Source organism: Mustela nivalis (genome assembly GCF_964662115.1).
Source record: "Mustela nivalis genome assembly, chromosome: 9".
In the NCBI taxonomy this organism is placed as follows: domain Eukaryota; kingdom Metazoa; phylum Chordata; class Mammalia; order Carnivora; family Mustelidae; genus Mustela; species Mustela nivalis.
In genome coordinates this window covers 25,103,898-25,129,764 of record NC_139028.1, presented here as the reverse complement: position 1 = coordinate 25,129,764, position 25,867 = coordinate 25,103,898, and the positions used below count along the sequence as shown (strand labels likewise).

At 42.0% G+C, this 25,867-nt stretch overlaps 1 long non-coding RNA gene across 5 annotated transcripts in view; it reads left to right on the top strand.

Annotated features, from left to right (window-relative positions):
• Window positions 1-25,867, top strand: part of LOC309840991 — a 261,870-nt gene that overhangs the window by 182,745 nt on the left and 53,258 nt on the right. For 3 of the 5 annotated variants that reach the window (XR_014298884.1, XR_014298886.1, XR_014298887.1), the window contains 2 exons: window positions 14,294-14,381; window positions 14,823-14,908. This is a non-coding gene — a long non-coding RNA (uncharacterized lncRNA). Of the gene's footprint in view, window positions 1-14,116; window positions 14,205-14,293; window positions 14,382-14,822; window positions 14,909-25,867 lie in introns of those variants that run through there. The other 2 variants (XR_014298888.1, XR_014298885.1) reach the window with 2 other exon arrangements.

Sequence of the window (25,867 nt, the reverse complement as noted above, 5' to 3'; positions counted from 1 at the left end):
TCATCAAGCTAAACCATCAGCTTAACATGACTAATGCCCAGAGTACACTTATCTTTTCAAGAAGTTCCTTGCTTGCAGGGGCAGATAAATTTTGTTGAATATTTTTTTATCTTCTCTTTTCTTTCCTTGTCACTCCCTGATTATCCACGGTTTCCTTCATGCCTCCTCTGCAACCCCTACAAGAGGCAATATACTCTTTCCTTGCCGAGTGCCAGTGCCAGCACACATGCAGTTATTTCCACACATCTGCCTTCCCCACTAGAGTAGACATTCCATGCACACCCATTTTTCCCTCTTATGTATAATTCATCTTCAGGTCGCTGGTGCCATACAATGGCTGGCACAAACTAGGCCCTCAACAAATATTTGTTGAATGAATGTAAGATAGAATGAATAGAAAAGCATGTTAGTTTATTTTGCCACACATTTGGCTTCACTGAAACATTTGGATGTTTTTTTTTCTTTTGGGTATCTTTCATTCTAACTGCCTCCTTCCTTCCTCAGTCAGTATTTATGGAGCATGTTTGATGTGTCAGGCACTCGAGAATATGCCAGTGTGAGTGAGACATGATCCCTACTGCCTTGGAAGGTCCAGAGTGGGTTGTACAGATCATGTTGGTTCTGAGTCAGGTAGCCATTTTGTATGGATTGGATCATGTTGGTTCTGAGTCAGGTAGCCATTTTGTAGAGATCATGTTGGTTCTGAGTTAGGTAGCCATTTTTGGTGAATCACCAATCACTGTGGGTGGAGCCTGGAAGTGGCTCTTTGTGAGAGGATGTAGAGGAGGAAGACATTACCCTGATCTTGAGACGCTCACAGCTTCTGGGGTAGTGAATGAGTACATACATGAAATATGTAAGAGATGCCTATCCTCTAAGTAGTGAGGTATGTTAGAAGTGGCTAAGTATAAAGCAATGACGTCTTCCCCCAATATGAAACCTCCCTGATATTTCCATCTAGTATATAATTTATATGCCAATATTTCTTCTGTACTACTATGTGCTCAACACTAAGCCGGGGCTGCACGCATGGCAGTGAAGAAGAAAAATATGAGACTTGCTTCTAGGAAGGTGTAGGCCAAGACACAAGTGTCTGACTCATACCTGAAAATGAGAGTGAATATGAGTGAGCAGGAGTGAGTGTACCAGAGAGGAAGTGAAGGGAGGGGCTGGTAAGAAAGACAGAGACTTTCTTCTTCATTCCCCTGGGTCTAGGTCCAAAGAATTCCGAAGATGATGACTTTAAATCCAGGAGTTTTAGCTCTCTTCCTTAGATTTTTTTTTTTTTTTTTTTCCAGAAAGAGGTTGATATTGTTGCAGTGACAGAAGGTAAGTTTAGTAGAAATATAAGAAATGTCTAAATAACTCCAGTAATCTAGGTTATTGGAGAATTAGCCTATCTTTAGGTGTCTTGTTTCATTGTGAACTAAGACTTCCAATGAATTTTCATTTAGCCCCTCCAGCCTACTAACCATGCATTATCAACATTTATAAAAAAAATTTTAGGGGCACCTGGGTGGCTCAGTCAGTTAAGTGGCTGCCTTTGGCTTGGGTCACGATCCCAGCATCCTGGGATCAAGTCCCGTATCAGACTCTTTACTCGGCAGGGAGCTGCTTCTCCCTCTGCCTGCCACTCTACCTGCCTGTGTGTGCTCTCTCTCTCACTGACAAATAAATAAATAAAATCTTAAAAAAAATTTTTTTAAAGTCTCTTCCTACTTTTACAATGGCTAGAAGTGTTAGGTCTTGGGTTCATTTAGTGCATATTTTCTTGGTACTTATTATATGCCAGCCAGCATCCCAGGCTCTAGAATTCATCACCCTTAAGTCACTGACCCTGTGCTGCCATTGATAATACTGGTTTCTCTTCTATAAGATATATTTCAGGGGCACGTGGGTGGCTCAGTGAATTAAAGCCTCTGCCTTTGGCTCGAGTCATGATCTCAGGGTCCTGGAATCGAGCCCCGCATTGGGCTCTCTGCTCAGCGGGGAGCCTGCCTCCCACTCCTCTCTGCCTGCCTGCCTCTCTGCCTGCTTGTGATCTCTCTGTGTGTCAAATAAATAAATGAAATCTTTAAAAAAAAAAATACTGACCTAATGCTTAAGATGCCTGGGGCACAGGCTGGGCATGTTCACATGCATCATTTCGTTCTCTTCTCCCAATAACCATGGGAAATAGAGCCCATTATTCTGATTGTATATATCAGAAAATGGGGGCTCTGAGTGACTAATAAGTCACCCAAATATTTAAATAGTGTACAGAACACTTCAGTACAGATCATTTGACTTTAAAGACAGTACCTTAAGGAGAAATCTCAGAGTATTCTTATTAAGACTTAGAGCCATGTCTTGGTCACTCTAAGAAAGTCTCTTCCTACTCTTACACTCTGAACACTAAAGGAGGGGTTAATTTGGTTTTGAATTTTGTCCTCTAACCCTCTGGGATTTACTAGTGGATGCTATCACTTGCCATTTTTTTGGCCTGCTACACTTTGAACATGCTAGAGAGTCCCTCTTCAACTCAGCCATCTGTGCTTTTGGCTTTTAAATTCCATGAAAATGGCTGGACACATTCTTCTTATTTCATCCATACCCATGGCCAGAGGGAGACATTCTATTGGCTCTTTCTGATAATCTTTCCTAACACTGTTTGCACTATCTGTTCCGCCTTCCCTTTCCTGTGTGTGTGTGTATTCTCTATATGTATTTTCTGTATTTTCTCATAATCATTACATTGTATTAATGTAATTATAACACAAATGTATTAAAATATTAAAACCGCATTTTTTAATCACTAACAACCAACACCCAGAGAATGTCCTTAACTGTTGATTTTAGTAATTAAAGGATATTATAAAGAGCAAGCAAATAACAAGAAGCTTCTGAATTTGAAAAGTATCCAATAAATAGAGCCAAGACCCACCAGCTGAAACCGGGTTTGGATTGTCCATCTCGTATGGCTGACATAACGGCCTACCTAAACACAATGGATTGGATTAGTCCCGGGCATAGAATTTCGCAATTTAAGGAGCATTCAAGAGCCAACCCTTACACCAGAGAGAAGGAACTAAACTCTGGAAAGGTTAGTGATTTGCCCAAAGTCAAACAGGAAGGCAGCATGGGATCTAAAGCAGTGAATCTCAAAACTTTTATCTAGAGATAAAAACCAGATTGTTCCAACGCAGATTTCCTAAATCCCAGTCCCAGTTACTCAGATTCAGATCAGGAGTGGGACCCAGGAGTCTGCATAATTAACAAGCTTCCAGGATGATTTGGCAGCTGGTGGTCCTGAGCTTTCAGGAACACTAATCTAGACTCTCTGGCCTCGAGACAGTTTCTTCCCAAAGGACTGTGTTGCCTCCCTACATTAGAAAACATTGCAAGCGGCACAGAAGACTCTCTGATTCCCATTAACGCTCTTATTTCCTGCCTCAACAATTAATTCCTGATTGCGTCGTTTCACTGAGTAGGGTTCCTTCCCTCACGCAGCCCCCATCATGTGCCAGATGCTGTGCGCTAGGAGCTAAAGATATACAGATTTGAACCCAGCTCTGCTTCCAAGGAGCTCAGACTTAGCAAGAGGAGTAGCTACTGCGTCTTGAGGCCTTGCTTTGGATGTGCTTCTCATGCAACCATCTCTTGTCTCACCTTTAAGCAAGGCTGTACATAATAGCACAATGGTTTGGGAGCTTCTCATATGATAGAATCATACATATTCTCTGCAACTTGTTCTTCACACTTTAATCTGTCTTGGAAGTATTTCTTTGTTCTTTCTTTGTACATGTCTAGTCTTCGTCACGGCTCGGAGAGCGTTTCTCAATACCGATGGACCATCCTGCCTTGAACCACTGCCGTCTTGATGAGTCTCCAATTGTTTCTGTTTTCTCTGACTACAAATATTCCCACAATGGATTCTGGAGTAAATATCGTTATCCTCATTTTACCTTGTCCAGCGTCACGCATTGGCAGAATTAGGATTCCAGTGGAGGCCTGTGTACCTCAAAGACCACACAGTTCCTTTCTTTTCACTATTATGCCTTTTAGTAATTGCAGTAGAACAGCTTTGGTGCTGGTTGAAGTGGGTACCATGGGATCCCCAGAAACCTAGCTGCTGATGGAACCTCGGGCAGGGTCATTTGGGGAAGTGATATTTGAACAGAATCTAGAAGTCTTATGAGTGGAGAGGAAGAAAGCCATCAATCATACCTATTGATCACCTACTAGGGGAAACCTGTAATACACACTCTGGGAGAGGTTCATAGAAAAAAAAAAAAAGACATGCTATTTGCACACCCAGATCTAACAGTGGATTTGTGGGTGCGAGTGTGCCTACACGTGTGAAAAGTACTAGAGTAATAAGCGAGTGAGAACAGTATGAATAAATACCTACCTCATTTGGCAGCCGTAGCAGACAGCTGGCCATGAGTAGGCCATGGGGTCCTGTCTATGTGGTATGCCAAAGAAATTTGCCCTCTTAGTGGCTCAGTTTCTCCTGGAATGAAGAAAGTACCATCTAGTCCCTGCGTACTTGACAGGGATGTGACAAGGCTTGGTTAATATCTGTAAATGTTTTGAGCTCCTCTGAGGTGTGTGTTCTGTAAATAGGAGATATTAATAGCCGCCGTCAGAACTGAAACAAAAGTGAACCGGGCTATAGCCATTTTCTAAGAAAGAAACACAAATGGCCACAAAACATGAAGCCCACACCGGGTCCATCACATTGACCCTTCTTTAAAAGGCAGCCTGGATCTCATAGTAGACATCCCGACGGCTCAGGCCCTGATCGCAAGTGGGAAAATTCAGGAAACTGGCTGGATTTTCCAACATTTAATTTCCCAGCTGATTACTATGATTAAGAGCCCATCTGGCACAGCCCGTTTGCAAGGTATGTGTGAGCAGGGAAGTGGGACTCCAGTAAAGGCTGAGATCCAACAGAAAAAAAAAAAAAAAAAGAAAAAAAGAAAAGACAAGGCATGGTGGAGCCAGTGCCATTTTGGAGCTCTCTGCTAAGATGTTTAAAGAGGAAATTTCATTGTATTAGCATCAGTGAGGCTGGTAGGCCATATGCTGTAAGAAAGGCAGTTAGGGAACAAGGGTTTCTCTTTCTCAGGGTTTTTATGTTAGCTTAGTGTGGATTTTGTGGTGCCTTTGTCTGCTACAGGTCTGGAGGCTGTGAACCTGTTAAGAAGAAAATCCAGCTCTGGGTTTCAGTGGCAACATACTAACATGTGTACCTGCAAGTTCATGGCCGCTAAGTAGGCAGTGGCTGGGGAGACACACACTTACACTCACATATTGTGGTGGCGGTGAAATTTAGGACAAGGGGTTCCTTGCTCCTAGACCTCCAAAGGAAGCTCTGGGCAGGGCGTGGAGGAAGCCATATGTTAGCTCTCCCATCTTCGTGGCCCCTCAGCATAACTACGCTTTCAGATCAATTCACAGGCAAGTCAGTCTGGTAAGCACTAATCGGACTTACAGATGTGCAGAAAAACCAAGGTTAGGACGCTCAGCTGAACTCCCGGATGGAGTTTTTTTTTTTTAATTCTCTCTTACCCAGGGGATTCTGTGTAAACCCATTCCAGACAGATTTTTTATTGTACTGTATTTCTGAGCTCTAACGAGGCCTTCCCTTTGGGGGTCAAGCCTCCAAGTCTCGCTGAAAATTCCTACCTCAAAGGTAGAGGCTTCTGAGTCCTGTGGTCACCACTTCTGCCAGGGACTGAGGTCCACAAGGAAAACTCATCAGTGATTTGATCTTAATCCCTCACTGTGTGTGCACAGGTCACTGAGGAACATCTGGTGGGCTCGACCTTTCATGTCCGTTTGCCAAATGGATTCAAGTGGGGGTTACTGGAGGACCCATCTGTAGGCCTCTGTGGTGATGGAGGGATAGGCTAGCTAGTGGTCTGACTTGTAAGGAGAAGGATCTGTAAGCCTTATCTATTTCACTCAGTCTAGAAAGGATTGATGACCTCGCCTCCCCCCTTCAATGGTTGGAAGATCTCCAGCTTTACAGGCTATCATGCTGAGTTTCTTTGGGTTGGGGCTAGGAAGGTGTCCTCCACCTCCTCTCAGAAATGTGAAAATAAGTTGGCTTTTCCACAGGTTGGAATCAATACCTCATTGCCCTTGGGGAGGTTCCCACCCTCTCTCTCAGGAAGGTGGATTTCACAGCCCATAATGTGGAGTTCAGCAGAGAAAGCTAGATCAATAGGAGTGAGAAAGTCTCTGATGTGGTCCCCTTAGGCTTCCGTTTCTGAAAAGGGACTTTTACTTTAATTTACTTAGACCATAGACTTAACTTCTACCTTCTTGCGGAGCAGAAGTCCATTAGCAAACTTCTAAATTACAGTGAGATCTTATTTACAATGATAAGGCTTCCTCAGGGCCCAGGTATTTCTGGTGGGCTCTGTCTGTTGCTCAGTGTCCTGGATAAAGGGTTGGTCTGCTGATTTTAGGCCCTGTTCAGCCAGAGCTGTCTAACCTCCTCAAAGGAGGGAGCCAGACTAAGTCACTGAGGCAGGATGGCAAGTACCTGTATCTCATCACAGTGTCTTCTCCTTGCCCCAGCTTGCCCTCACCTGGGACCAAGAACCTTCCAAGCTTCCCAGGATAAGTAGCAGTGCCGGTCTGGATCAGGTATATTATCTGGGGAGAAGTCTTTGTTCTAAAAGGTGTTGTCTCACATAGAGATTCTGAGGAGAACCAAGGAGAACCAGATGAGGATAAATGGATTTTGCATCCCAGGCTACACAGAAACTACTCTTTTTCATGATCTTTCTTGCCTTCAACAGAGACTTAGCCATCAGATTTGCATCTCTCAGCGACTAGGAGAAGAGGATGGCAGTTGTTTTCGTTAATTTTTTTTTCTTGGACCTTTCTCTAGTAATTTGGAGTGTTATCTAAAGATTGTGTGAATAAGTTATAGGAGATAAAAATCTAACCAGACTCTTTTATGATTAGCTAGAAGGTCCAGAAATTATATAATAATAACAATAATACTTTCTGGGAATCCCAGAATTTATCACACAGAGGCTCCTGAATAGCACCTCCCCACTGTCATGAAGAAGTCAAGGAAATGTTGCTCCAAGAGGAGTTTGGGGTCAGGCGGGACTGGCAGGTATTAGTGTATGTGCCATCAAACTCTTTCCGTCTTGGCAGTGATAACTTACTAAATGCTCATAAAACTCTTTCCTACTGAGGTCAGATAGGATTTCAGAATCTTTTCAAGTTTGTACTCCAGACAGCCCCTACGAGTCGGTCAGAGTTGGCATAAAGGACTCAATTATTAAAAATAAAAATATGAACTAAGTGACATCTTGCATTCTTCCTGGCATAATTAACATGTTTCAAGAAGGAATTTTGGACTCGTTCTGTGGCTTTGCCAGCCTTGTCTGCTTACAGATGGTTTAGATGGGATTCAAGATTCAGCTTTCCACTTACCCCACCCATCCCTGTCCACCACCCCAAAAGCATCACACCAAAAAAATGGGAAATATGATCTTGCTTTTATGAGCCATGAGGTGATGTCTGGTCCATGTTAAATGTCAGAAATAAATTATTTATGGGAGATGAAAATACAGAGACGTGATTATATTATGGATATTAATCGTACCCAAGAATAGCATCTTCACCCCCTTGAATGCTCCCTGAGGGACATAATAGGTTTTCAATTATATGTTATAACCACTTGTCTTGGGAATATATAAAAGATGTGTATTGGCATTTTACATGGGACACTTAGGACGTGATGTCTTCTTCAGATCTTGGATTTATCCTCTCTTCGGTCCCGCCCCGTGTGTGAAAACAAATAAAAATTAAGTGAGCAATAACAATGACCCCAGGTAATGGACAGATGGACTGTAGTCCACGTCTAGATAGCAACCAATATTTTGCAGAATCAGGAGTCTGTGACCTCTCTGTCACTCGTGATCAGAGTTACGGCAACGCACAGTCACCGGGCCTAGTATGTTCTAGTAAGAACATACTGCTGGAGACCTTTCTCAACCTTAATTGACCTCTGATGTCAATTGAGCATTTGGCGGTTTATTCTTTGGGGGTACCCAAGATGGCAGCTGCTAGAGCACTTACGGCCAGGGTTTCCTTTATCTTGGGGTTATAGGGAGCATACAATGACTCAGTGACAAGTAAGGCAGAATGAGAAAAGGGATGCCATGAAATCCCTTCAGCCCGACCTGACTCTCTCCCCAGTTTGGGAACGGGGCAGGCGGCAGTCTTCATTGTGATGCTGCCATTACAGGAACCCATGAGCTTTAGGAAGACACTTAACTGTCCTCTGTGCCGGTCCTCTGTCCCAATGTGAAGCAGGAATGCCAGTGGGCTGAGGAGACACAGACTGGGTGATGTGTAAAGCATTTTGCAATCTGAAGCATTAGCTCATAAAAGATGGAGAGGCAAAACATTCTGTTCCTTACCCTGTGCATGGGGCATCAGACTGAATTTCAGGGTGGAGTAAGGGGAGGTCACTTTACAAAATGTGAAAAAGATGTGGTTTTTGAACTCAAGGCTAGAGATGAGAGATTCAGATGGTACCCACACACACACACCCCTATACTCATGTTAAAAGTATCAGTTATATCACTTTATACTTTGAGATGGGTCTGGGTGGCATTATAATTCGCCAGCCAATGTTAATAGGGCTATTTTTCTTCCTGCATCTCAGGGAACAGACTCATTAGAGATTTTTAAATACGATGTGAAACACCATATTTTTTTTAATCTGAAAGTTATCTGAATGAACTTGTTCTGCCTCTGATGCAGGCTTTCTTCCAGGCCAGCCTAGCCACGTCGATCATGGTTTACTGGTATCCTTCTCTTTCCACAAAGAATTGGCAGGGTTGGAGGGAGGGCAGGTGGTGCTGTAATGAAAGGTCTCTAATATGTTTTCTGTTCTTTGGGGCCTTTGAAAAAGCAGCAAGCCACCCTTACGAAGGAAAGCGTGTTTTTGGCAATCTAGACAGAGAAGGGCCCTCCACTGCAGGACCAGTGTGGTTGCACTGATCCTATAAATTAGTTCTTCTTCTCTTCGATAACGGAGGAACGTGGAGCATCCCAGCAAACATGTCTTCATATTAGAATGAGATAACCTTCTCATTTCCAGCAGGCAGGACACATAGGCCAGCCCGCGATGAGGCAGGATTTCTTGGGCTTCCCGAGCAAATGAAGAAAATGCAGGTGTCCCTCCACTGCCCCCAGGTCAGCCAGGTCACAGGGTAATTGCCCCGTTGCCTGCTGGGAGAGGCCCACCAGGCCCTCCTCCCTCCAGGTTCATTTTTCATTTTGATTGAGTTATGAGGCTTCACGCCACAAAACATCAGAGGTCGTCAAGAACACCAATGATCCCCTCTTCCCTAAAATCCAGGCCTCGGTTTCCTGGAGTTGTTTGGAAGGGGTGGGCAAGCAGGGCTGGTGGCTGGGTTATGTTTTTCTCTGCGAGTGGCAGGAGCGAAATCTCCATCTTGCTAGTTTAAGAGTCGCCTGGCTGGCTGATTTCAACTGAGGCGGAACAGCTTGCTGTAGCTTTGACGTGTGAAGACCAGATAAATGTTGGCAAGAGGAAGAGACGGGAGCTGCGTAGCCTTCTTGGAGCCCGCCGAAGGGACACACCCAGCCCTGCACACTCAATGCAGGTGCTTTTCCCATCCCTTTGCTGATCCCTTGTCCCACGTCCACCCCTGAGGATTATGGCTAAAACAGCTGTGGGCTAGGCTGTTTGGCCCTCACTGGAGCTTTTCTGTTGTGGCTGGTGGACAGACGTTACGAACTTCTCTAATCTGGGAAGGGACCAAACAGATGCTTGTCCTCCAGCTGTCTTGGTGTGTGTCTTATTAATCTGCCCATGACAGTGACACAGGGACACATGCACCCATACATAAACACACACACGCAGTCACACACACACACGCACAGACACATACAGGCACACACACACTCAGACCTGACTTTGGTTTGCCCCAGCACCCTGAGTAATGACTTGGGCTATGTATTGTCTACTCTCTCTGTGTCCTAGGGAAGATTTTAGAAATTCTAATACAGGAGGCTGAGAAAGGAAAATATTGGCTTCTACAGTACAAACATCTCTGTCCTGAAAAGAAATGTTAATTTTCCCTTAAATCAAATGTTGACATATATCAGCCGCTGCGAAAGATGAGTCTCTATGGGAGGAAGGCCCCTGCTCCGGGGCAAGGATATTGGGCTGGAGTGTCTCCTCCGAAAGGCTAACCAGTTCAGAATCTGAACAGGTTTGCTTTAGAGGTTTGAGGAATCATTGCAGTTTGCTTTCAAAAGCTGATCTCTCTGGGACCCACTCCTGAGCAGGGGAGCCGAACAGGGGTTGCACAGTGGAACCCCTACACTGGCCTTTGTAATGATTCAGGTACTGCTTACCTCTGCAGGGAATACAGGATTTTACCTGGAGGGGCTGGTGGGGGGAGGCAAAGGGCACAGAGAAAGGATGTCATGCCCAGGCGAAGAGGAATTTCAGGTGCTAGGTGTCTTACCTGCTGCTTTCCTCACTGCTCCCAAAACAGGCAGTCTAAGTATTCTTTGTTCAATACCTATGTTTTAAAAATTCCAAATTAAGTCTCCCCTGCAACTAGGCGCGCACGCGTGCCTGCGCGCGCGCACACACACACTCACACACACATGTGCATGAACACACACGCCCTTTTAACTCGTTAAGTTTGAAAGATGATGATATATACAAGCAGCGGGCTTTGCCAGTCTGCATGGTGAAGGCCAAGATTAATGCAGGAGGTTGGTGCAATGTTGCCGCAGAGCAGCGTGATCAGAATACAAGATGGAGCAGAGGGGGAAAGGCCAAGAAATATGTCTGTGCCTGGAGTTTACACAAGTCTCCTTAGCAACTTGTCTGAATTTATTTTTCCCTTAATGTGTGTGGGTTTCTTCCAAACGCGGAGTGAAGTGGGAGTCGGGCTTCTAACCGTCCTCGGTTTCTCTTCTCAGAGGGTGGAATTGTTGCAGTTGGTAGCAAACGCTTCTCTCCCTTCCTGGCTCCTTCCCGCCACTCCCCCCACCCCAGGACCCCTCCCTCCCTGAGGTGGCTCTGCTCCTTTTGCATTGTGACTTTGTGGACTGTTGGTAGCTTTCCAGAAAGGCTCATCTCTGCGGGGGAATGGGGGGGGCCTGTTTCTGATGGCCACAGCTGTGCAGGTTTCTGCCACGGCCTGGCTGCTTCCAGGACGCACGTTCCTGCCTGTGGCATATGTGTGAACGTGCCTGTTTATATGCCCGGGGGTCACAAAATGGGGAGTAGCTATGCGGCTCCCTTCCTGTCCACGTTATCTCTTGTCATTTTTTTTTTTTGCCTTGTTCTGCTTTTGCAGCTCTTACCTCTTGCCCCCGCCACATGCACATGTGTGCACACACACGCACACACACACAGACATGCACACATGTGTACACACGTATAGACATGTGGACATACACAAATGCACACCCACCCACACATATACACACCTAAACACAGGCACACTTACCCACATGCACACATATATACACATATACACATGCACACACATGCACACACACAGAGGGTCCTATAATTCTAATTATAATATAATATAATTAGAATATAAAGCTATTAGAAGAAAACCCAACAAACCCTGACTTTGAGGAGTCTGTATGTTGGATGTTATGTGCTTGGGATTGCTTCGGGAAAGACAACCAGGAATACTGCCATGGTTTTACTCACACTGCTTTCTTTTGAAATTACTCTGGGGGTGTAGAGTTGCTGCTTCACTGGAGCCAGTGTCGAATGTAAATCTTAATATTTCTCCTCCTGGCCCCTTCCTCTCTTGAGAGTCAGGGGGAAAAAAAGAAAAAAGAAACCTGGCCAAAACACGTGAAGGTTTGATTTTGGCTCTTTTACAAACAGATGTTGCTTGTCATTCTGTTGTTGTTAAGCAGACACCAGATTGGACCAAGCAGCAGTGTGTGTGTGTGTGTGTGCGCACGTGCGTGTGTGTGTGCATGTGTGAAAGGGGGAAAAGAAAGAGGAAGAGAGAAGAAATCGATCCTCGGAGAAGTTGAGAGCAAGAAGTAGATAATGTAGATTAATATTTTTTCTTTCCAGACTTCATGGTGGCGAGGACGATAGGCAATCGTGTTCTCCTTGGTTGGTTGTTGTTCTGAAGAAGAGGGAAAGGTGGAACTTACTCGAGGGGTGGGGAGAGCCTGGGAGGGGAAAAGCTGGCCTTTCGTGGGCTGAGAAATGGAGGCTTCTGAGGCTGTTCAGATCTTCCTCTGAGTAGATCTATGCCCTGCAGGAAGGCAGAAAGGTCTTTCTGTTGCAGCCGAACCTGGTTTCTCGTGTTTGATGGCTGTAGGCAACCTGGCAGAGGCTCTAGGCTCTCATGTACTTTTCCCCGGAACAAGCATCGCATTGTTACATGGTCAAGGTTCGAGGACACCCTGACTCTTCGCATATTGCTTATCTCTTTTCTCGCAGGGTCCAAGGGATTTAATTGTCAGTTCTTTCCCAAGCCTCTTTGGACCCCCACTTAATTCATGGCTTCTGCATCGCATTGCAGGCTGCTTTCTCATGAGCAAAACATAGCTTTGAAACTAAAAGTGTTAAAGTTGGCTGACATACAGGAAGCCTTGTGCAGTGTATAGTTCATTTATATTAAAGAAATGACAGACGTCTGATCTTTAAAAATCTGTATCTCGTATTTCCGTATCAGAACCAGGGTCTTCTGTGTTTCTGAAAATTGGGATTCTTTGAAGAAACCCTCCTGGCTTTATTAAGCCATGTAGCTAGAAAGGAAAGTTGTAGCCTGGTGTCATTGTTCAGATTTTAAAGAGGAAGAAAAATTGTCATCCTAAGCAAACTTAACTGCTTTTAAAAGTGAAAGTCGCTTCCTTAGCCAGCTGCACACGAGACAACTTGTTACTGGCAGCCTCCTTCTCTTTTGTTTCTTCGGGTGTGTCGAAAGCAAATTTGCCTCCAGTTCCTCACTCTGAAATAGTTGATCTCTCTTACACTGCTGTTGAGGACGAGCTCTGAGTGGGTTCCAGACTGTTCGAAGAGCGGGCTGCTTTTTTTTTTTTTTTTTGTCATTTAGAAACAAGCAGAGGGCATCCTTTGTTTTTGTCCACTCTTATTTTGTCATACCATTTTCATGTCTTTGTTCTTTAGGTGACCTTGCCACGCCTTCATTTTTCATTTTACATAAAATATTAATTTTTTTTCATGCGGGTGGGGGATGATGGTGGGTGTGATAGGGAGATTATCGATATCAATTCTCATTTTCCCTTCGGCCGAAAGGAGCATGAAAACCATGGCATTGCCTGGCCAATCTCCTCCCTCCGGCTCCCTTCTGGTCAGTTTTTCCTGGGCAGAGAAGAATTAATTCTACCTAAGCTAGCTGGCTTTGGTGACGGAGCCCCTGCAGTGCTCGCACGAGAGGCGCTCCCATGCTGGGGTCTGGAGTAGTAGTGTCGCAGGTGGACTGCGCTCACGGTGACGCATGGCACCAGTGAATATCTCTTGGAGCAGCGATTGCGGGATGTGCCTCTTTGTTGAGGTGATTGGATCTTCCTACGAAAAAGCAAGGGCTGCAGAGGGTGGGAGAAAGAAAAGACATCAGGAAAACAGAAAAGCCATAGGGAGACCAAAGACTGCCTGTCTCCCCGGCTTCATGATGAATGCCAAAGGGTAGATTTGAGTCTTTTTTGTAGTTGTTCTTTTTGTTTTTCTTTCCTTTTCTTTTCTTCATCCCCACCCCCCTCTTTTTCTCTCTGTTTCTCTTTTTCTTTCTCTTTCTTTCTGCCTCCTTTTCTCTTTTCTTTCATTTCTTCCCACTTTTCTTTCTTCCTTTCTCTCCCCACCCCCCCTTCTTTCTTTCGCTTCTCTCTTGCCTTCCTTTTTAAAAAGTTCCCTTGAATTGCTCTGTCCCCTCGGGACAAAGGAGGTCTGCTGAGATCCCGGACAAGAGGTACATCTTTAAAAAAGAAGGAGGGTGGAGGGCAGGAAATCTTTCTGTTGGTGTCAAAGTTCTACTGACATCACCATGGATTTGGTGTTCAAGTCCACAAGCCAGGCAAAACTCAAATACATTTTCCCTTTTGCAAGCAGCTGCACAGTGAGTTTGCCTTCCATTAGTAAAGGAACAATGAAGGAAAAGCAAACCCTGCGTCTAAAACATGGCCAATGAAAGAAGGTTGGAATGGAAGCCAAGAATCCTGCTGTGGTGGAAGGGGGATAGACTCATGAATTCTCCACAATAAGTTATTTTACTTCTTTTAACAGCCCCATCAGCAGAGACAAATAATGACTCCTGAAACATTTCAGAATCAAAAAGTTAAAACGGTGTTTCAGTGATGCTACATCTTGCCAGGTAATGATTGCCCAACTTGATTGTACCTTAACCGTTCTTAATTATTGATAGCCTGTCTCTTTCTCATATTTAGCAAATGAGCGGTTTGGTATAAAACATTGGAATTTGTGAATATTCTGAGACCTCACATTCCTGTTTGATCATTTTTCCAGTAAAATCGTTCTCAGCGTTTGTCGATAGCCAGGGAAATTCCAGGAAAATATGTGAAAGTGACTTACTTGCAGAACCTTTATAGCATGTGTAGTTTTGGAAATTGAGTAAATATAATGTTGCCCCGTGATTTTCTAGAATTATATTTATTTCAGTGTTTGGTGTTCCATTTTTACCTCATTCCAGAATTAATTCTAATTTAGCTTTATCCAAGAATTGGGTGACAAAAAGAAACCAACCGATGAACAAACAAAAGAGTCTTGATCCACTTAAAATAATTTTATTTTCCAGACGCGGGCTAATGGTTTGAAGATATTGGCCTAGCAAGATGGCAATGAGCTTAAAAAATGGGATTCCCAAGAAGTTGCTTTTCTCAGGTAATAGTGTTCTCCCTTAACTTCCCCAAACCTTCCGTTTCCTCCAGCACTGCAAATTTTTAGGGCACGCCTGAGTGCTTTAGTTCTAAAGAATAACTGCATTTTGAACTTGATTTTTTTAAAGTAGCAAATAGCTTTATAATATTCATAGCAGAGCAGTCATGGCATTCAATTCTATGGAATTCAGGGAAAAAAAATTGAAGTTATTACTTAACAGTGCTTACTTCTTTTGACAATGATTTAGCCAGAACTCATTTGAAACCGTCAAGCACTTTCCTTAAACTCTGTGGCTATCTTGGGTAATTGAATTGAAAAATGTAAATATTAGAGGATTGTCTCTAAAAAACCTATCGTGTGCTCTGAATTCCTGGAAGATAGGGCTTGGATAACGAGCATAATAACAATATTGACATTTTAACTTTAGTCCTAGATTGGTAATATAGCATGTCGTTTAATGCAGCTATCCCCATCCCTTGTCCAGTGGCTAAGATTTGAGCTCAGCTAGCAGGATACAGGCAGTTTCCTTTTAGTGGTATTGAAGGACTTCGTGCCACTTAAAAATGTTTAATAGCACAAATAATATATTTGCTTGAGAAATTACCTTACTCTGCTTTGCCATTGTTCATAAGCATTCAGCTTGCATTTTCCAACTTAATTATGAGTATTACTATCTAACAGAGGCCCACAGAATCTTGCTTCATAAAGCAAGCCAAAATTTCCTCTGAAAAGAACTTTTCTTTTCCTCCTTAACACAGAGAAGGTTCTTGAAGGAGGTAGTCAATTAATATTTTGGAGAAAATACCTCCTTCCGAACAAAGCATTCTTCTATGAGTCAGGATTTGACCTATTTTTTCCCCTGCAATCCAGACATCTTCCGACTTTTTCTTTATTTTCTATAATTAAAACGGTGGATTGTTTGGAAGCTAACATTACAAACCATTTGGAATGAGTAGCTTTTCTCTGTCCTATATTTACAAAAAAAAAAAAAATTTTAAAATTTAAAAAAGAGATGCCCCCAATTAAAACATAGCATCACACTCCTTTCTTTGAGGTTTGACGATGCAAATGTATGAAGATGGCTCTAATTGAATGACTAAGTATAAAACTTGGATAGATTTTATTTCGTTCATTGCAAACAAATACTGCATTCCGTCTTTTTAATAAACCTGATAATAGTAGCTAGTCCTCATCACTTTGGAAGCCTGGAATGGTTATTTTCCACCCGAATGGGAGTTCCTCTGTCCCACATGCTCCTACAACCCTTCACAGTGTGCAGAGTGCCCATCCTCAAATGCTTCTGGACCTGTGCCTTTGTCAGAAAGATCAAAGGAAAAGAAGAGGCTTGGGGTTCTTTTTAACATCTTTCCTTTTAGAAAGGAAATCAGCATTTTAGAATGAAGCCAAGACCACTTGGAGGTGATTGGTTTGGACCTTACTTAATTCCACTTGCTATCATTGTTGCTTTGGATCTGAAAGTCAAGCCACAGAGTTGCACGAAATTCTCAGTTTGGGGAACCTTCACCGCATGAATAGGCTTCCAGGAATCCTACCCATGGCTCAGTCCTAGTGAAGTAGGCAGATGATGGGGTATCTGAGAAGGGTCACGTCTCAGGTCCTATTGGTCCCTGACGTTGGTGGGTTTTGTGTTCTCTTGCTTCCACCTTTCAGTATGTGTGCATAAGGGCCCGCTCTTTTCTCTAAATAATCCCCAAATTCAGCTTTTTTGTACTTAGTAGAGCCTCCCAGAATCTTGAGGAAGTCTCATGCTTATGTCACGGCAAAGGAAGAGAATTTTTGTGAAAGCCAGGATCTATAGACATCGCTTAACAAAAATTTAAAAGTTTCTTCTTAGGTTGGGTGAAGGATGGAGGCATATGTTTTTCCCAATATCTAGGGAGGGCGATTATTTTGCTTTTTATCATGTGTCCTAGAAGTGCTTATGATTCAGACTGTGCCTTTAAGAAAATTCACAAAAGGAGCTGTTAATAAAGCTCCGTGGTCTTGGATGTCCCATTTTTATGTGTAGAATATTGGCTTGGGAGAAAGAATGCTCTATTGACAAATGTAATCATTTCATAAGGCTTCAGAAACAGATCCATCTTCATATCCTTGAATAGTTTTGGGGGGACAATTACACAACTTCTTTTCCAGTTCAGATTTTATAATATATGCCCAAACTTGTTCTGTGTTAGTGTTGGGACCAATAATGGGGGTGGGGTAGAAACAAAAACACAAACTTCTCCTGAAGATGAGTCTTCTCATTTAATATAGCTAGAAATCTCCTCTAGAAGACTTTTCAGAAAATACTTATCAGCCTGTTGGTGATGCTTGTCAGTTTATTCCGCCTGTTTTCCAAAATGCAAATAGAAGGGAGAAATTCACCATCATTTTTCATGTAATTACAGGCATTTAAAGGAAAGAACTTGCACTTGGGATTTCATGTCTTTCTCGATCTCTGTCTCTTTTCTCTCTCTCTTACAATCTGATACCGCTTTGGCCATATTGTGTGTTAAGGTCTGACTAAAAGAGCCTTCGGTAATATTAAACAGTCACCCGATGAGATTTACCTAAAGCCAAGTGTATCTGTGGAATAAGTGAAAACAGAGGGACCTATGTCGGGGAGAGCACAGATGCTGCTGCTTAACCTTTGCCCTTCTAAGAGCAAGATGAAGTCTTTCCATTTTGGACATAAAACACTAGAATGGCAGAATCTTTGATTGGACTAATGGCTTTAACGTTTTATTTTCAGACATCTCAAACCCCCAAACGAGAGAAGATACTGAGGCCTGTTGCCACAAACCCGTAGATCCGAACTTGTGGTGATAGTCCGCACAAGCTTGTGTCTATAGGTATGTGTCTGTTAGGCAATCTCACAGACCGCGGGTTTTGCCTGTATGCCTACCCAATCCCCCTTCCCATCCCTTTCATGTCCTGTCTTCCCCTTAGAGTCCTTTAAGAGTGGTAGAAATGGAAGGAAGGGCTGGTACGGGAGAAAGGATTCCTTTTGCTCTGAGATGGCTGGGACTCTCCAGTCATTAATTTATAAGCTCACCCTCAATTCCCTCTGTAACTATTCTCAGCTCTCAAATTGAGAGACGGGGCTCACAGGTGAGGCAGCAAGGACTTTGGGTGACTCGGCTTACTATTGAGGGATGAATAAATAGATACCTAACCAAGGGTCTGTTTTGTTTCCTGTGGGCCTAATTGTTTTGAAAGTTACTGTGATCGTTTTTGGAAACAGACAGAAGCTCCCGCCCGAGACCCATCTCACCCTGGCTTGACCTGTACCTTGCGGCCATTCTTTCTCCCTCATTGTTCTCGAATCCATCCTTATCTTTTAAAATAAAATTAACCAGAGGAATGGATGCGCTGAAGTCTTTATACTTCTGTGCGTAGCCAGCACTGTAAGAAAAAGAACTTTTTTATAAAAAAGAGATAGCCTGTTGAGGTCTAACTTCATAGTTGGCTAGAGTTGTAAGTCTTCACATGTTTAAGAGGCTGGAATGAAAATAATTTTATCCCCTTGCCTCTTAAATGTCACCATTGTGCCAGGATTGGAAAGCCAAACTGACTGCAGATCAAAGCAAAAGTGGCTATATTTGTCTCATTCCAACAATGTGAGCTGAGGAGTCTGTAAACAGAACCCAGGGTGAAAAGTTGATCAGATTTGGATGACTCTTAAACTCTTGCATTCCCTTCTGGTCAAACATGGTGCCAGGAATTCCCTTTAGATTGTTTTGTTTTTGTGTGTGTGTGTGCAGACTCTTGTAACCAGAAGGGTCAATATAAAGCAGTTACTGAGTTACCAGTGGCAAAAAGTTTGAAATGCGCATGGTAACATTTTATTTCATTAAAAGCTCTTTTCTCTTCAGAGCCGCACTACTCTGGGATGGGAGAATTCTTTTCTTCTATTACGTACATAAAAATGAAATGTTGTCTGTTGAAATTGGGAAGGTGTAGGTACAGATCCCATATGTTTAAGGAGGAGAATGGAATGTTCTGCAAACGCTCCACATGGAGGATATGGTGTACATACATTTCCTTTGTGTTTGCTTGGCATAGCATCGAGGAAGGCTGTAGACCTCAGCTGCCAGCTTGCCGAGAAGTCATTACTTCATTATGGAATGATAGAACATGACATCCAGAAGAGAAAGATTGTCCTCATTGGCATGTATCATGTATAATTGTTTGCCCAAGGCCTTGATCCACCCACTAAGCCAACAATCTGCTTGGTTGGTTTTACCTGCCTCTTTGAAGTGGTGAACTTAGAATGGATAAGCTGCTAGCAAATTAAACTTGTACTTTCCCTGGATAAACACTTATCTTTGATAAAGGCAAAATCTTGTCTCTACTCATCATCCCTTTAACCTGCCATTAAAATGTATTACCAGTGGGACCAATGGAGTTCATGAATCCAAGGGGATGTTGGGTTGCCTATAGTCCCCATACAAAGACACCAGAAAGACTACAGGTTGGCCGTGAGGTGGCTGCTAGGTTGTTTCTTTGAAGGAGGTTTTTAAGACCCATTACCCCAAGAAAAAAAGATTATGGGGAGCAATCTTTTCAAGGTTTCTTTTTTTCTTTTTTTTAAAGATTTTATTTATTTATTTGACAGACAGAGATCACAAGTAGGCAGAGAGGCGGGCAGAGAGAGAGAGAAAGGGAAGCAGGCTCCCTGTGGAGCAGAGAGCCCGATGTGGGGCTCGATTCCAGGACGCTGAGATCATGACCTGAGCTGAAGGCAGCAGCTTAACCCACTGAGCCACCCAGGCGCCCCCTTTTCAAGGTTTCTAAAAGACCTAAGATATTATTATTTGATTCATCTGACTAGAAAATATTCTAGTGGAAAACCCAAAGCCCCTGGGCCCTGGCCACAAGAAACAGGATATTAAATATTTTACATGATGATGCAATTCAGTATTTTTCCCCTCCTTCCAGGTCCATGAATGAATGCTTCTGTAGATATTAATTATTCCTTTGGGGCTCCCTCAGAGTGGACCAAATATTCTACAGGAAGCTGCAGAAAGTAAAATAATTTCAGGTCTTCCCCAGAAAGACTCTAAAAATATATTTCAGTAGTCTGTGTTGTATGGAGGTATACAGAGAATGAGTATAAAACAAAGTAGTTTTATTAAAATCCTCAAATTATCAGTACCGGAATACATTTATGAAGCTATAGCACCAGGATATTGTGTGTGTGTGTGTGTGTGTGTATCTGTGTGTGTGTCTGTGTGTAGAGAGAGAGAGAGAGGGAGAGAGAGAGGGACAGGAAATTATAATTCTTATTCTAAGCATTTGATAAAGGAATTCAACCCTCATCACCAGAGCAGTGGGAGGTGCTGATACTTTGTTTTAAAAGAGTTTCTTGTTTTTATTCCAAAATAAATAAATGGATTTTTCTATGTGGGAAGAAAATGGTAGGTATGGGAAATAATTAACTTGAATTTAAATTTAATATAATTCCTTCTTTTTCAGTGTGCTTACTAATAACTCCCTAGTACCTGTTTGATCCTATGAATCTTTGTTGGCTGTGTATGGTATTTAACCTCATCTGATGTACCCTAGCCTCTCTAATTAAGATGTTTAAGCTTTTATGCCTGAAATAGTGTTGAAATTTTACAGAGAAGTCAATATGAATGACTCTAAAAATTTCAAAGATTTATCAACATCTAACACGGTGCTCAATAAAGTAAGGTTAGAAGGAAGTTTCTTGTTTCTTTTGGGATAGCCATATGGCAAGAAAAATTACGAGATTCAATCACTCATTCACCCAGCAGAGTTTTATGAATGCTGACAGTATTCAGTACTTTGTAAAATGGCAAAGATATGACTGTGACTTCAAAAAGAATGGTTATTTGGGGAGGAGCCCCTTTGTAGAATTTCATGTCAGTTACCAGATGACTTTTAATGAGTCACGCTTTACTCCTAACAGTTGCCCAGCTTCCAAATACCTAATCAGGTACAGAATGTGTTTACTCATGGGGAGTCCCCCCCCCCCCATTATCTCAGACATCTGTAGCATTGTTTGAGACTCACCCTCATTTCCTTTATGGGGAGTGCTGCTGCTAGCACTTCAGACCTCCATGTTCAACAGATGGAGAGTCTGTAATATATGGATTCCGAATTATCTTTGGAATCTGGTTTTGAAAGTTAAAGTGTTTAATAGATTGTCTCTACCTAAAGATACATAACTACTGTTCTATAAATGCTACTTATTTTATTTTTTACTTCCTTCCTTCAATAAGACTTTTTATGACATCATTCCATATCATAATTGCATGTTGTTATTGCATGCCTACAAATATTTACACTAATTATGTAAAGAGCCATAATTGCACTAATACATGATAATGGGCTAAAATCAGTGTAAATAAACAAGGAAATTCACACAACCAAAAGAGCAGGGTATTGAAAACCATTAGTATTCTAGCAGCAACATCTTTCTGTCTTTGACCCCTAGAAGAAAATGAATTTTTCCACTTCTGGATATTTAAAAGCTCTATAAGCTATACATTTAGGACAATATACTGGCACGCTAGCACATCAAAACCTATACTGTCTTTGTTCTGTCTTCTTCAGTTAACTCTTATGGGCTCTTTTATTGCCTTGTTTTCTGTTCTTAAAGGTTAGGCCTTCACAGTATTTACAGAATCAAACAAATGGTCAGTGCAAGGAAAATGAAAGAAACTCAAATGCAGAGGAAAGACAATGACTTACATTTTCTTCTAGTGTCCTAGTGAATGTTTAATCTTAAATGTAATTGAGTGTCAGGAGGCAGAGGACTCACAGTTACTCCTTGAATTTCCATATGAGATCCAGGACTTAAGAGAAACTTGTCAAATTGAATTCAGCCATTCTGTGATTTCTTTTCTTTCTTTCTTTCTTTTTTTTTTTTTTTGTTTTGTTTTGTTTTTAACACCATACTGTGAAGTTACAATATAAGTAGCAGGACAAGAGATACGACATAAAAATAAAAATCACCTGGCCTTTATCTTTAGGTTCATTTATACTCGCACTTTACCCATTCATTCATATGCTTTTGCTTTCATACAACAAACATATTTTTAAGTCTCTTCTTTGTGCCAGGTCGTCAGCATTCAAGTAGGGTTAGATTTGCAACGGTGATTAGCACAGCCCCATCTTTGAATAGCTCAAGGGATAATAAAAGAGGCAGATAGATAAATTATAATGCAATAGTGTTAGGGTTAAGTTAGAAATGTGCATATAAAATTATGAATGATCAGAGGAAGAACTCTTTGAATGGAACCTTGAAGGATGAATGGGCGTTTGCTTGGTAAAACTAACTTACCAGTCTTTCCCCAGAACCACTGATCCAAGAGAGGCAGTCTCCTCAAAAAAGGTAGCCCCATTCCTTGATATCTGCATCAGGGAACAGGGTTGGAAAAATTGGGCAAATGGTCCCTCTCCAGGTTAGTAGAGCAGGATGATGAAACACCAACTCTACAGCATTTGGGTCTATTTTTTTTTTTTTTAAACATAATCAGCACCATAGAACTATCACTCATTTATTTACCATGTGCTTAGACACTCCTCCATCTCTGTATACCTGGTCCCAGCTTCTCTATGGAACAACCTTTACCAGGCAAAACCAGAGTCCAGCTAAGCTATGAGGAGATCTACAGGGCCACCTGTAGATCAGAGAGCCTTCCTCATTGGGAATTGCAACCCTGATCCAACACCAATTCACCTGGAAATGGGAAACCACCATCAAGCTGTTAAGAAGGAATCTGTCTGCTGCCCCAGCATCAAACTGAGACTGATGATAAAGGGAAGACCCAGTTTAAAAATCAAAAGCCAATAGGGAAATATACTCTATTCCTTTAAAGGGGGGGGGGGGGGAGTCAACATTTTACACATTGCTAAATTATTGGGGAAAGAATTTATACCAAAAAAAGTGCTGAAACAGTCAACTCTGGAAGGAGGGGCACTTGATAAATATGAGAATTATGTAATATTATGGTAAATACTGTTGAGTGAATGTTCAGCATAGCTTCTATGTTGTTTACCTCTGCTTTGCTCATAATCCTAGTTCCTATAACTTTTCACCATGTTTTGGCTGAAGCTCTTTCCCCTTGGGTACTGACGCTTTGGAGATTACAGTTGTTCAGTTCCACAGTAGAAACAGTTATTTTCCTAATTATTTTTTCAATTGTTCGAGTTTAAGTATTGGTCAACTTTTATATTCTGTTAACAGATGCCAGAGGGCATTAGTTTGATCAGAATAAACACCACTATAAAACATTACCATAATTCTGATGCACCAATAATATCAAGAAAAACAATCCTTAGTATTTCCTCCCTTCTTGTATGCACAGTAATCTCAAGCCAAGATTCTTGTGTTATTTTCCTCTACTGTTGGACCCTCTGATGTGTTATCTCTTATGAATGGCCCAAGTAGCTGACAGCATGAAGAACTATTATAAGACTAACTTGTCATTTCATTGCCTAAGAAATGGTAGCTTTCCAGCCATTGTGACTGCATGTTCCCAGGTTGAGGTAGTAGGTTGTATAGTTTAGAATTACATCAAGGGAGATAACTGTACAACCTCCTAGCTTTCCTTGGGTCTTGCACAAAGCAACATGCCAAGAACGATCATGATTCCTCCAGGCCTTTTTTTCTAGGAAATTCTGTGGAAGGTAAGATTGGGTACAGTGGTTCTACTGGCATTTTAGAATTCAGGTTTTGTTTAATTCTTGTACCCATCCTGTATTTTCATGTTCTGTTTCTTTGGGTTGGATTTAGTTTTACCAAAAACATGAGATTTTGAGGGATTCAGCTTATCAGTTATCCATTGTCATAGTAATGCTGCATAATAAACAACACAAAACCTCCGTGACAAACAACAATAAACATGTTTAGCTCATGAGCCTGTGGGTCAGTGACTTCTACTAGACAGTTTTTCTGGTCTTGGCTGGTCTCATTCATTCTGGCTGTCAGCTGTAGGACAGGGTCCCTGGGATGCTGAGGTAATTCAGTTCTATGCCCTACACAGCTCGTGTTGCAACAAACTCTTCCTTGCAAGCTCTCATGGTGAAGGCAGAGGAGCAAGAACAAGGAAGAGCCAAAAGGCTTAAGTATTTTGCAAGCTTCTGAGGGCTTTACATTTACTAATACCTCATTGGTCAAAGGAAGTCATATGACCCAGTATGGAGCCAGAGTAGGAAGCGCTAGTAGGTTCTTTGGCAAAGGACAGGGACTCAGGAACACATGACAGATGGTGGCCATTTTTGTAGTCACGTTGTACTTTCTTAGAATTCATCAGATTGAAAGTAATTATGCACTCTCCGTCCTAGGAAGCTCCCAAGATAAGGAGCCATGTTTGTGAATTCACATTTAGGATTTTGGGCTAAGCTGGCCTTAGTCTGAATGTTATGTATATCCCTGTTAATGAGGTGTATTCGAACCAACTTCTGTGGGAAAATGCCAAGAGACTGGACTGGTAATAATATGGGGATTGACTAAATCAGAAACAAAGCTCAGTGATTTCATGTTGATAACTAGTGTCAAGAATGACAGTCATTTGGCCTTAGAGTGAACTCACACGATCAACCCAGAGTATATCAGTGACAAAGCAGCACTAGCAACCAAGTCTGTTGGCTAGGATGGGGTTGCTCCAAGCCTAGATGCTTTCAGTAGAAAATGCAAAAAGGTAGTCAGAGGTACTTAATGAGGTTATTTAATCCATTTGATGACTTTCTGGAATTTTAATATGCAACATATGTAAAAGAATGATTATGTACATTTTAGTTGTAGCTCACTCATGCTCGCTCTCTCTCTCTCTCTCTCTCTCAACTACCATTAAAAAAGAGACGAGATCCCTGTGTCACCATTATGATTCCAGGCTCAAATATTTTCATAGTGAATTATGGTATATGTTAGACTACTAAGAGGTTCAAGGATAAGTAGCCCCAGCTTGGTGTTAAAGCACAGCTAGAGGTTCAGGTTTGTTTTAGGCCACCCTGAAAGTCTACTATAGAACTGGGAGTGATACTAAGACTCCTGTACGGTCTTCATTTCTTCGATTACTCATTTATCCTTTAGGAAGGTCTTTGGCCTTGTTCTACAGGACATTGTCATTATACATTTATTATGAGTTTGACATGAAACACAGGTATTAACCTGTATCTGTGTTGGCTTAGGGTTTGTATATTAAACATTTGTAGCCACTTGACATATAAGCACCTACTTAGTACTGTTTATACATTTATAAAGCTTTTTTTTTTTAAATCAATTCATCTTCCTGTACAAGACAATAAGATCCTTTCCTTGCAGTGGCATGACCTTGAGTGATTTCACACAGCCATGGCTCCCCAGAGCCAAGGAGTATTTAGGGTCATGCTTTGAAAACAAGCTAACTTTCATATGACTGGATTTCTACTGACTAGGTAATAAGGATGTACCCACTAGTTTTCACATAATGCTCTCTTTGCTTTTAGAATGGCTGTGGTCTCTAGGAGGTCATAGTGTTGCCATTTTCCAGCCACTAGCCCATGGGAGGACAGAGTTTGGGAACTGCGAGAAAAATAAATTGTGTTGGAGGCCACTTTAGACATGCCTTAATCTAAGTTATAGCAGTACAGGATGGGTAAAGTATTCTTCAAAATGAGTCATTTCTTATCTTCATCTTTGGTGAGTATGTGTTCTCTTTCCTCGGGGGAACTGTTCACTGCATTTGACATCTGGTAATCATTCTTGCTTCCAGAAACCACAAATACACCATAGTATAACACAAATGACCATAGTATCATCTGAGATTTAATTTTAGCTAAAAAGAAAAAATAAAGAGGTACTCGTGCTACACTTTAAAATATCATCAAGAAATTAAAACATCTATTTGGGTGGTGCAAATGTTATTTTAATTTTTTGGAATGGGGTGATTTCATCCAGCTGTTTTCTAGCACACCAATAGACTTCAGAATGTAATGTGTTGCTGGCAT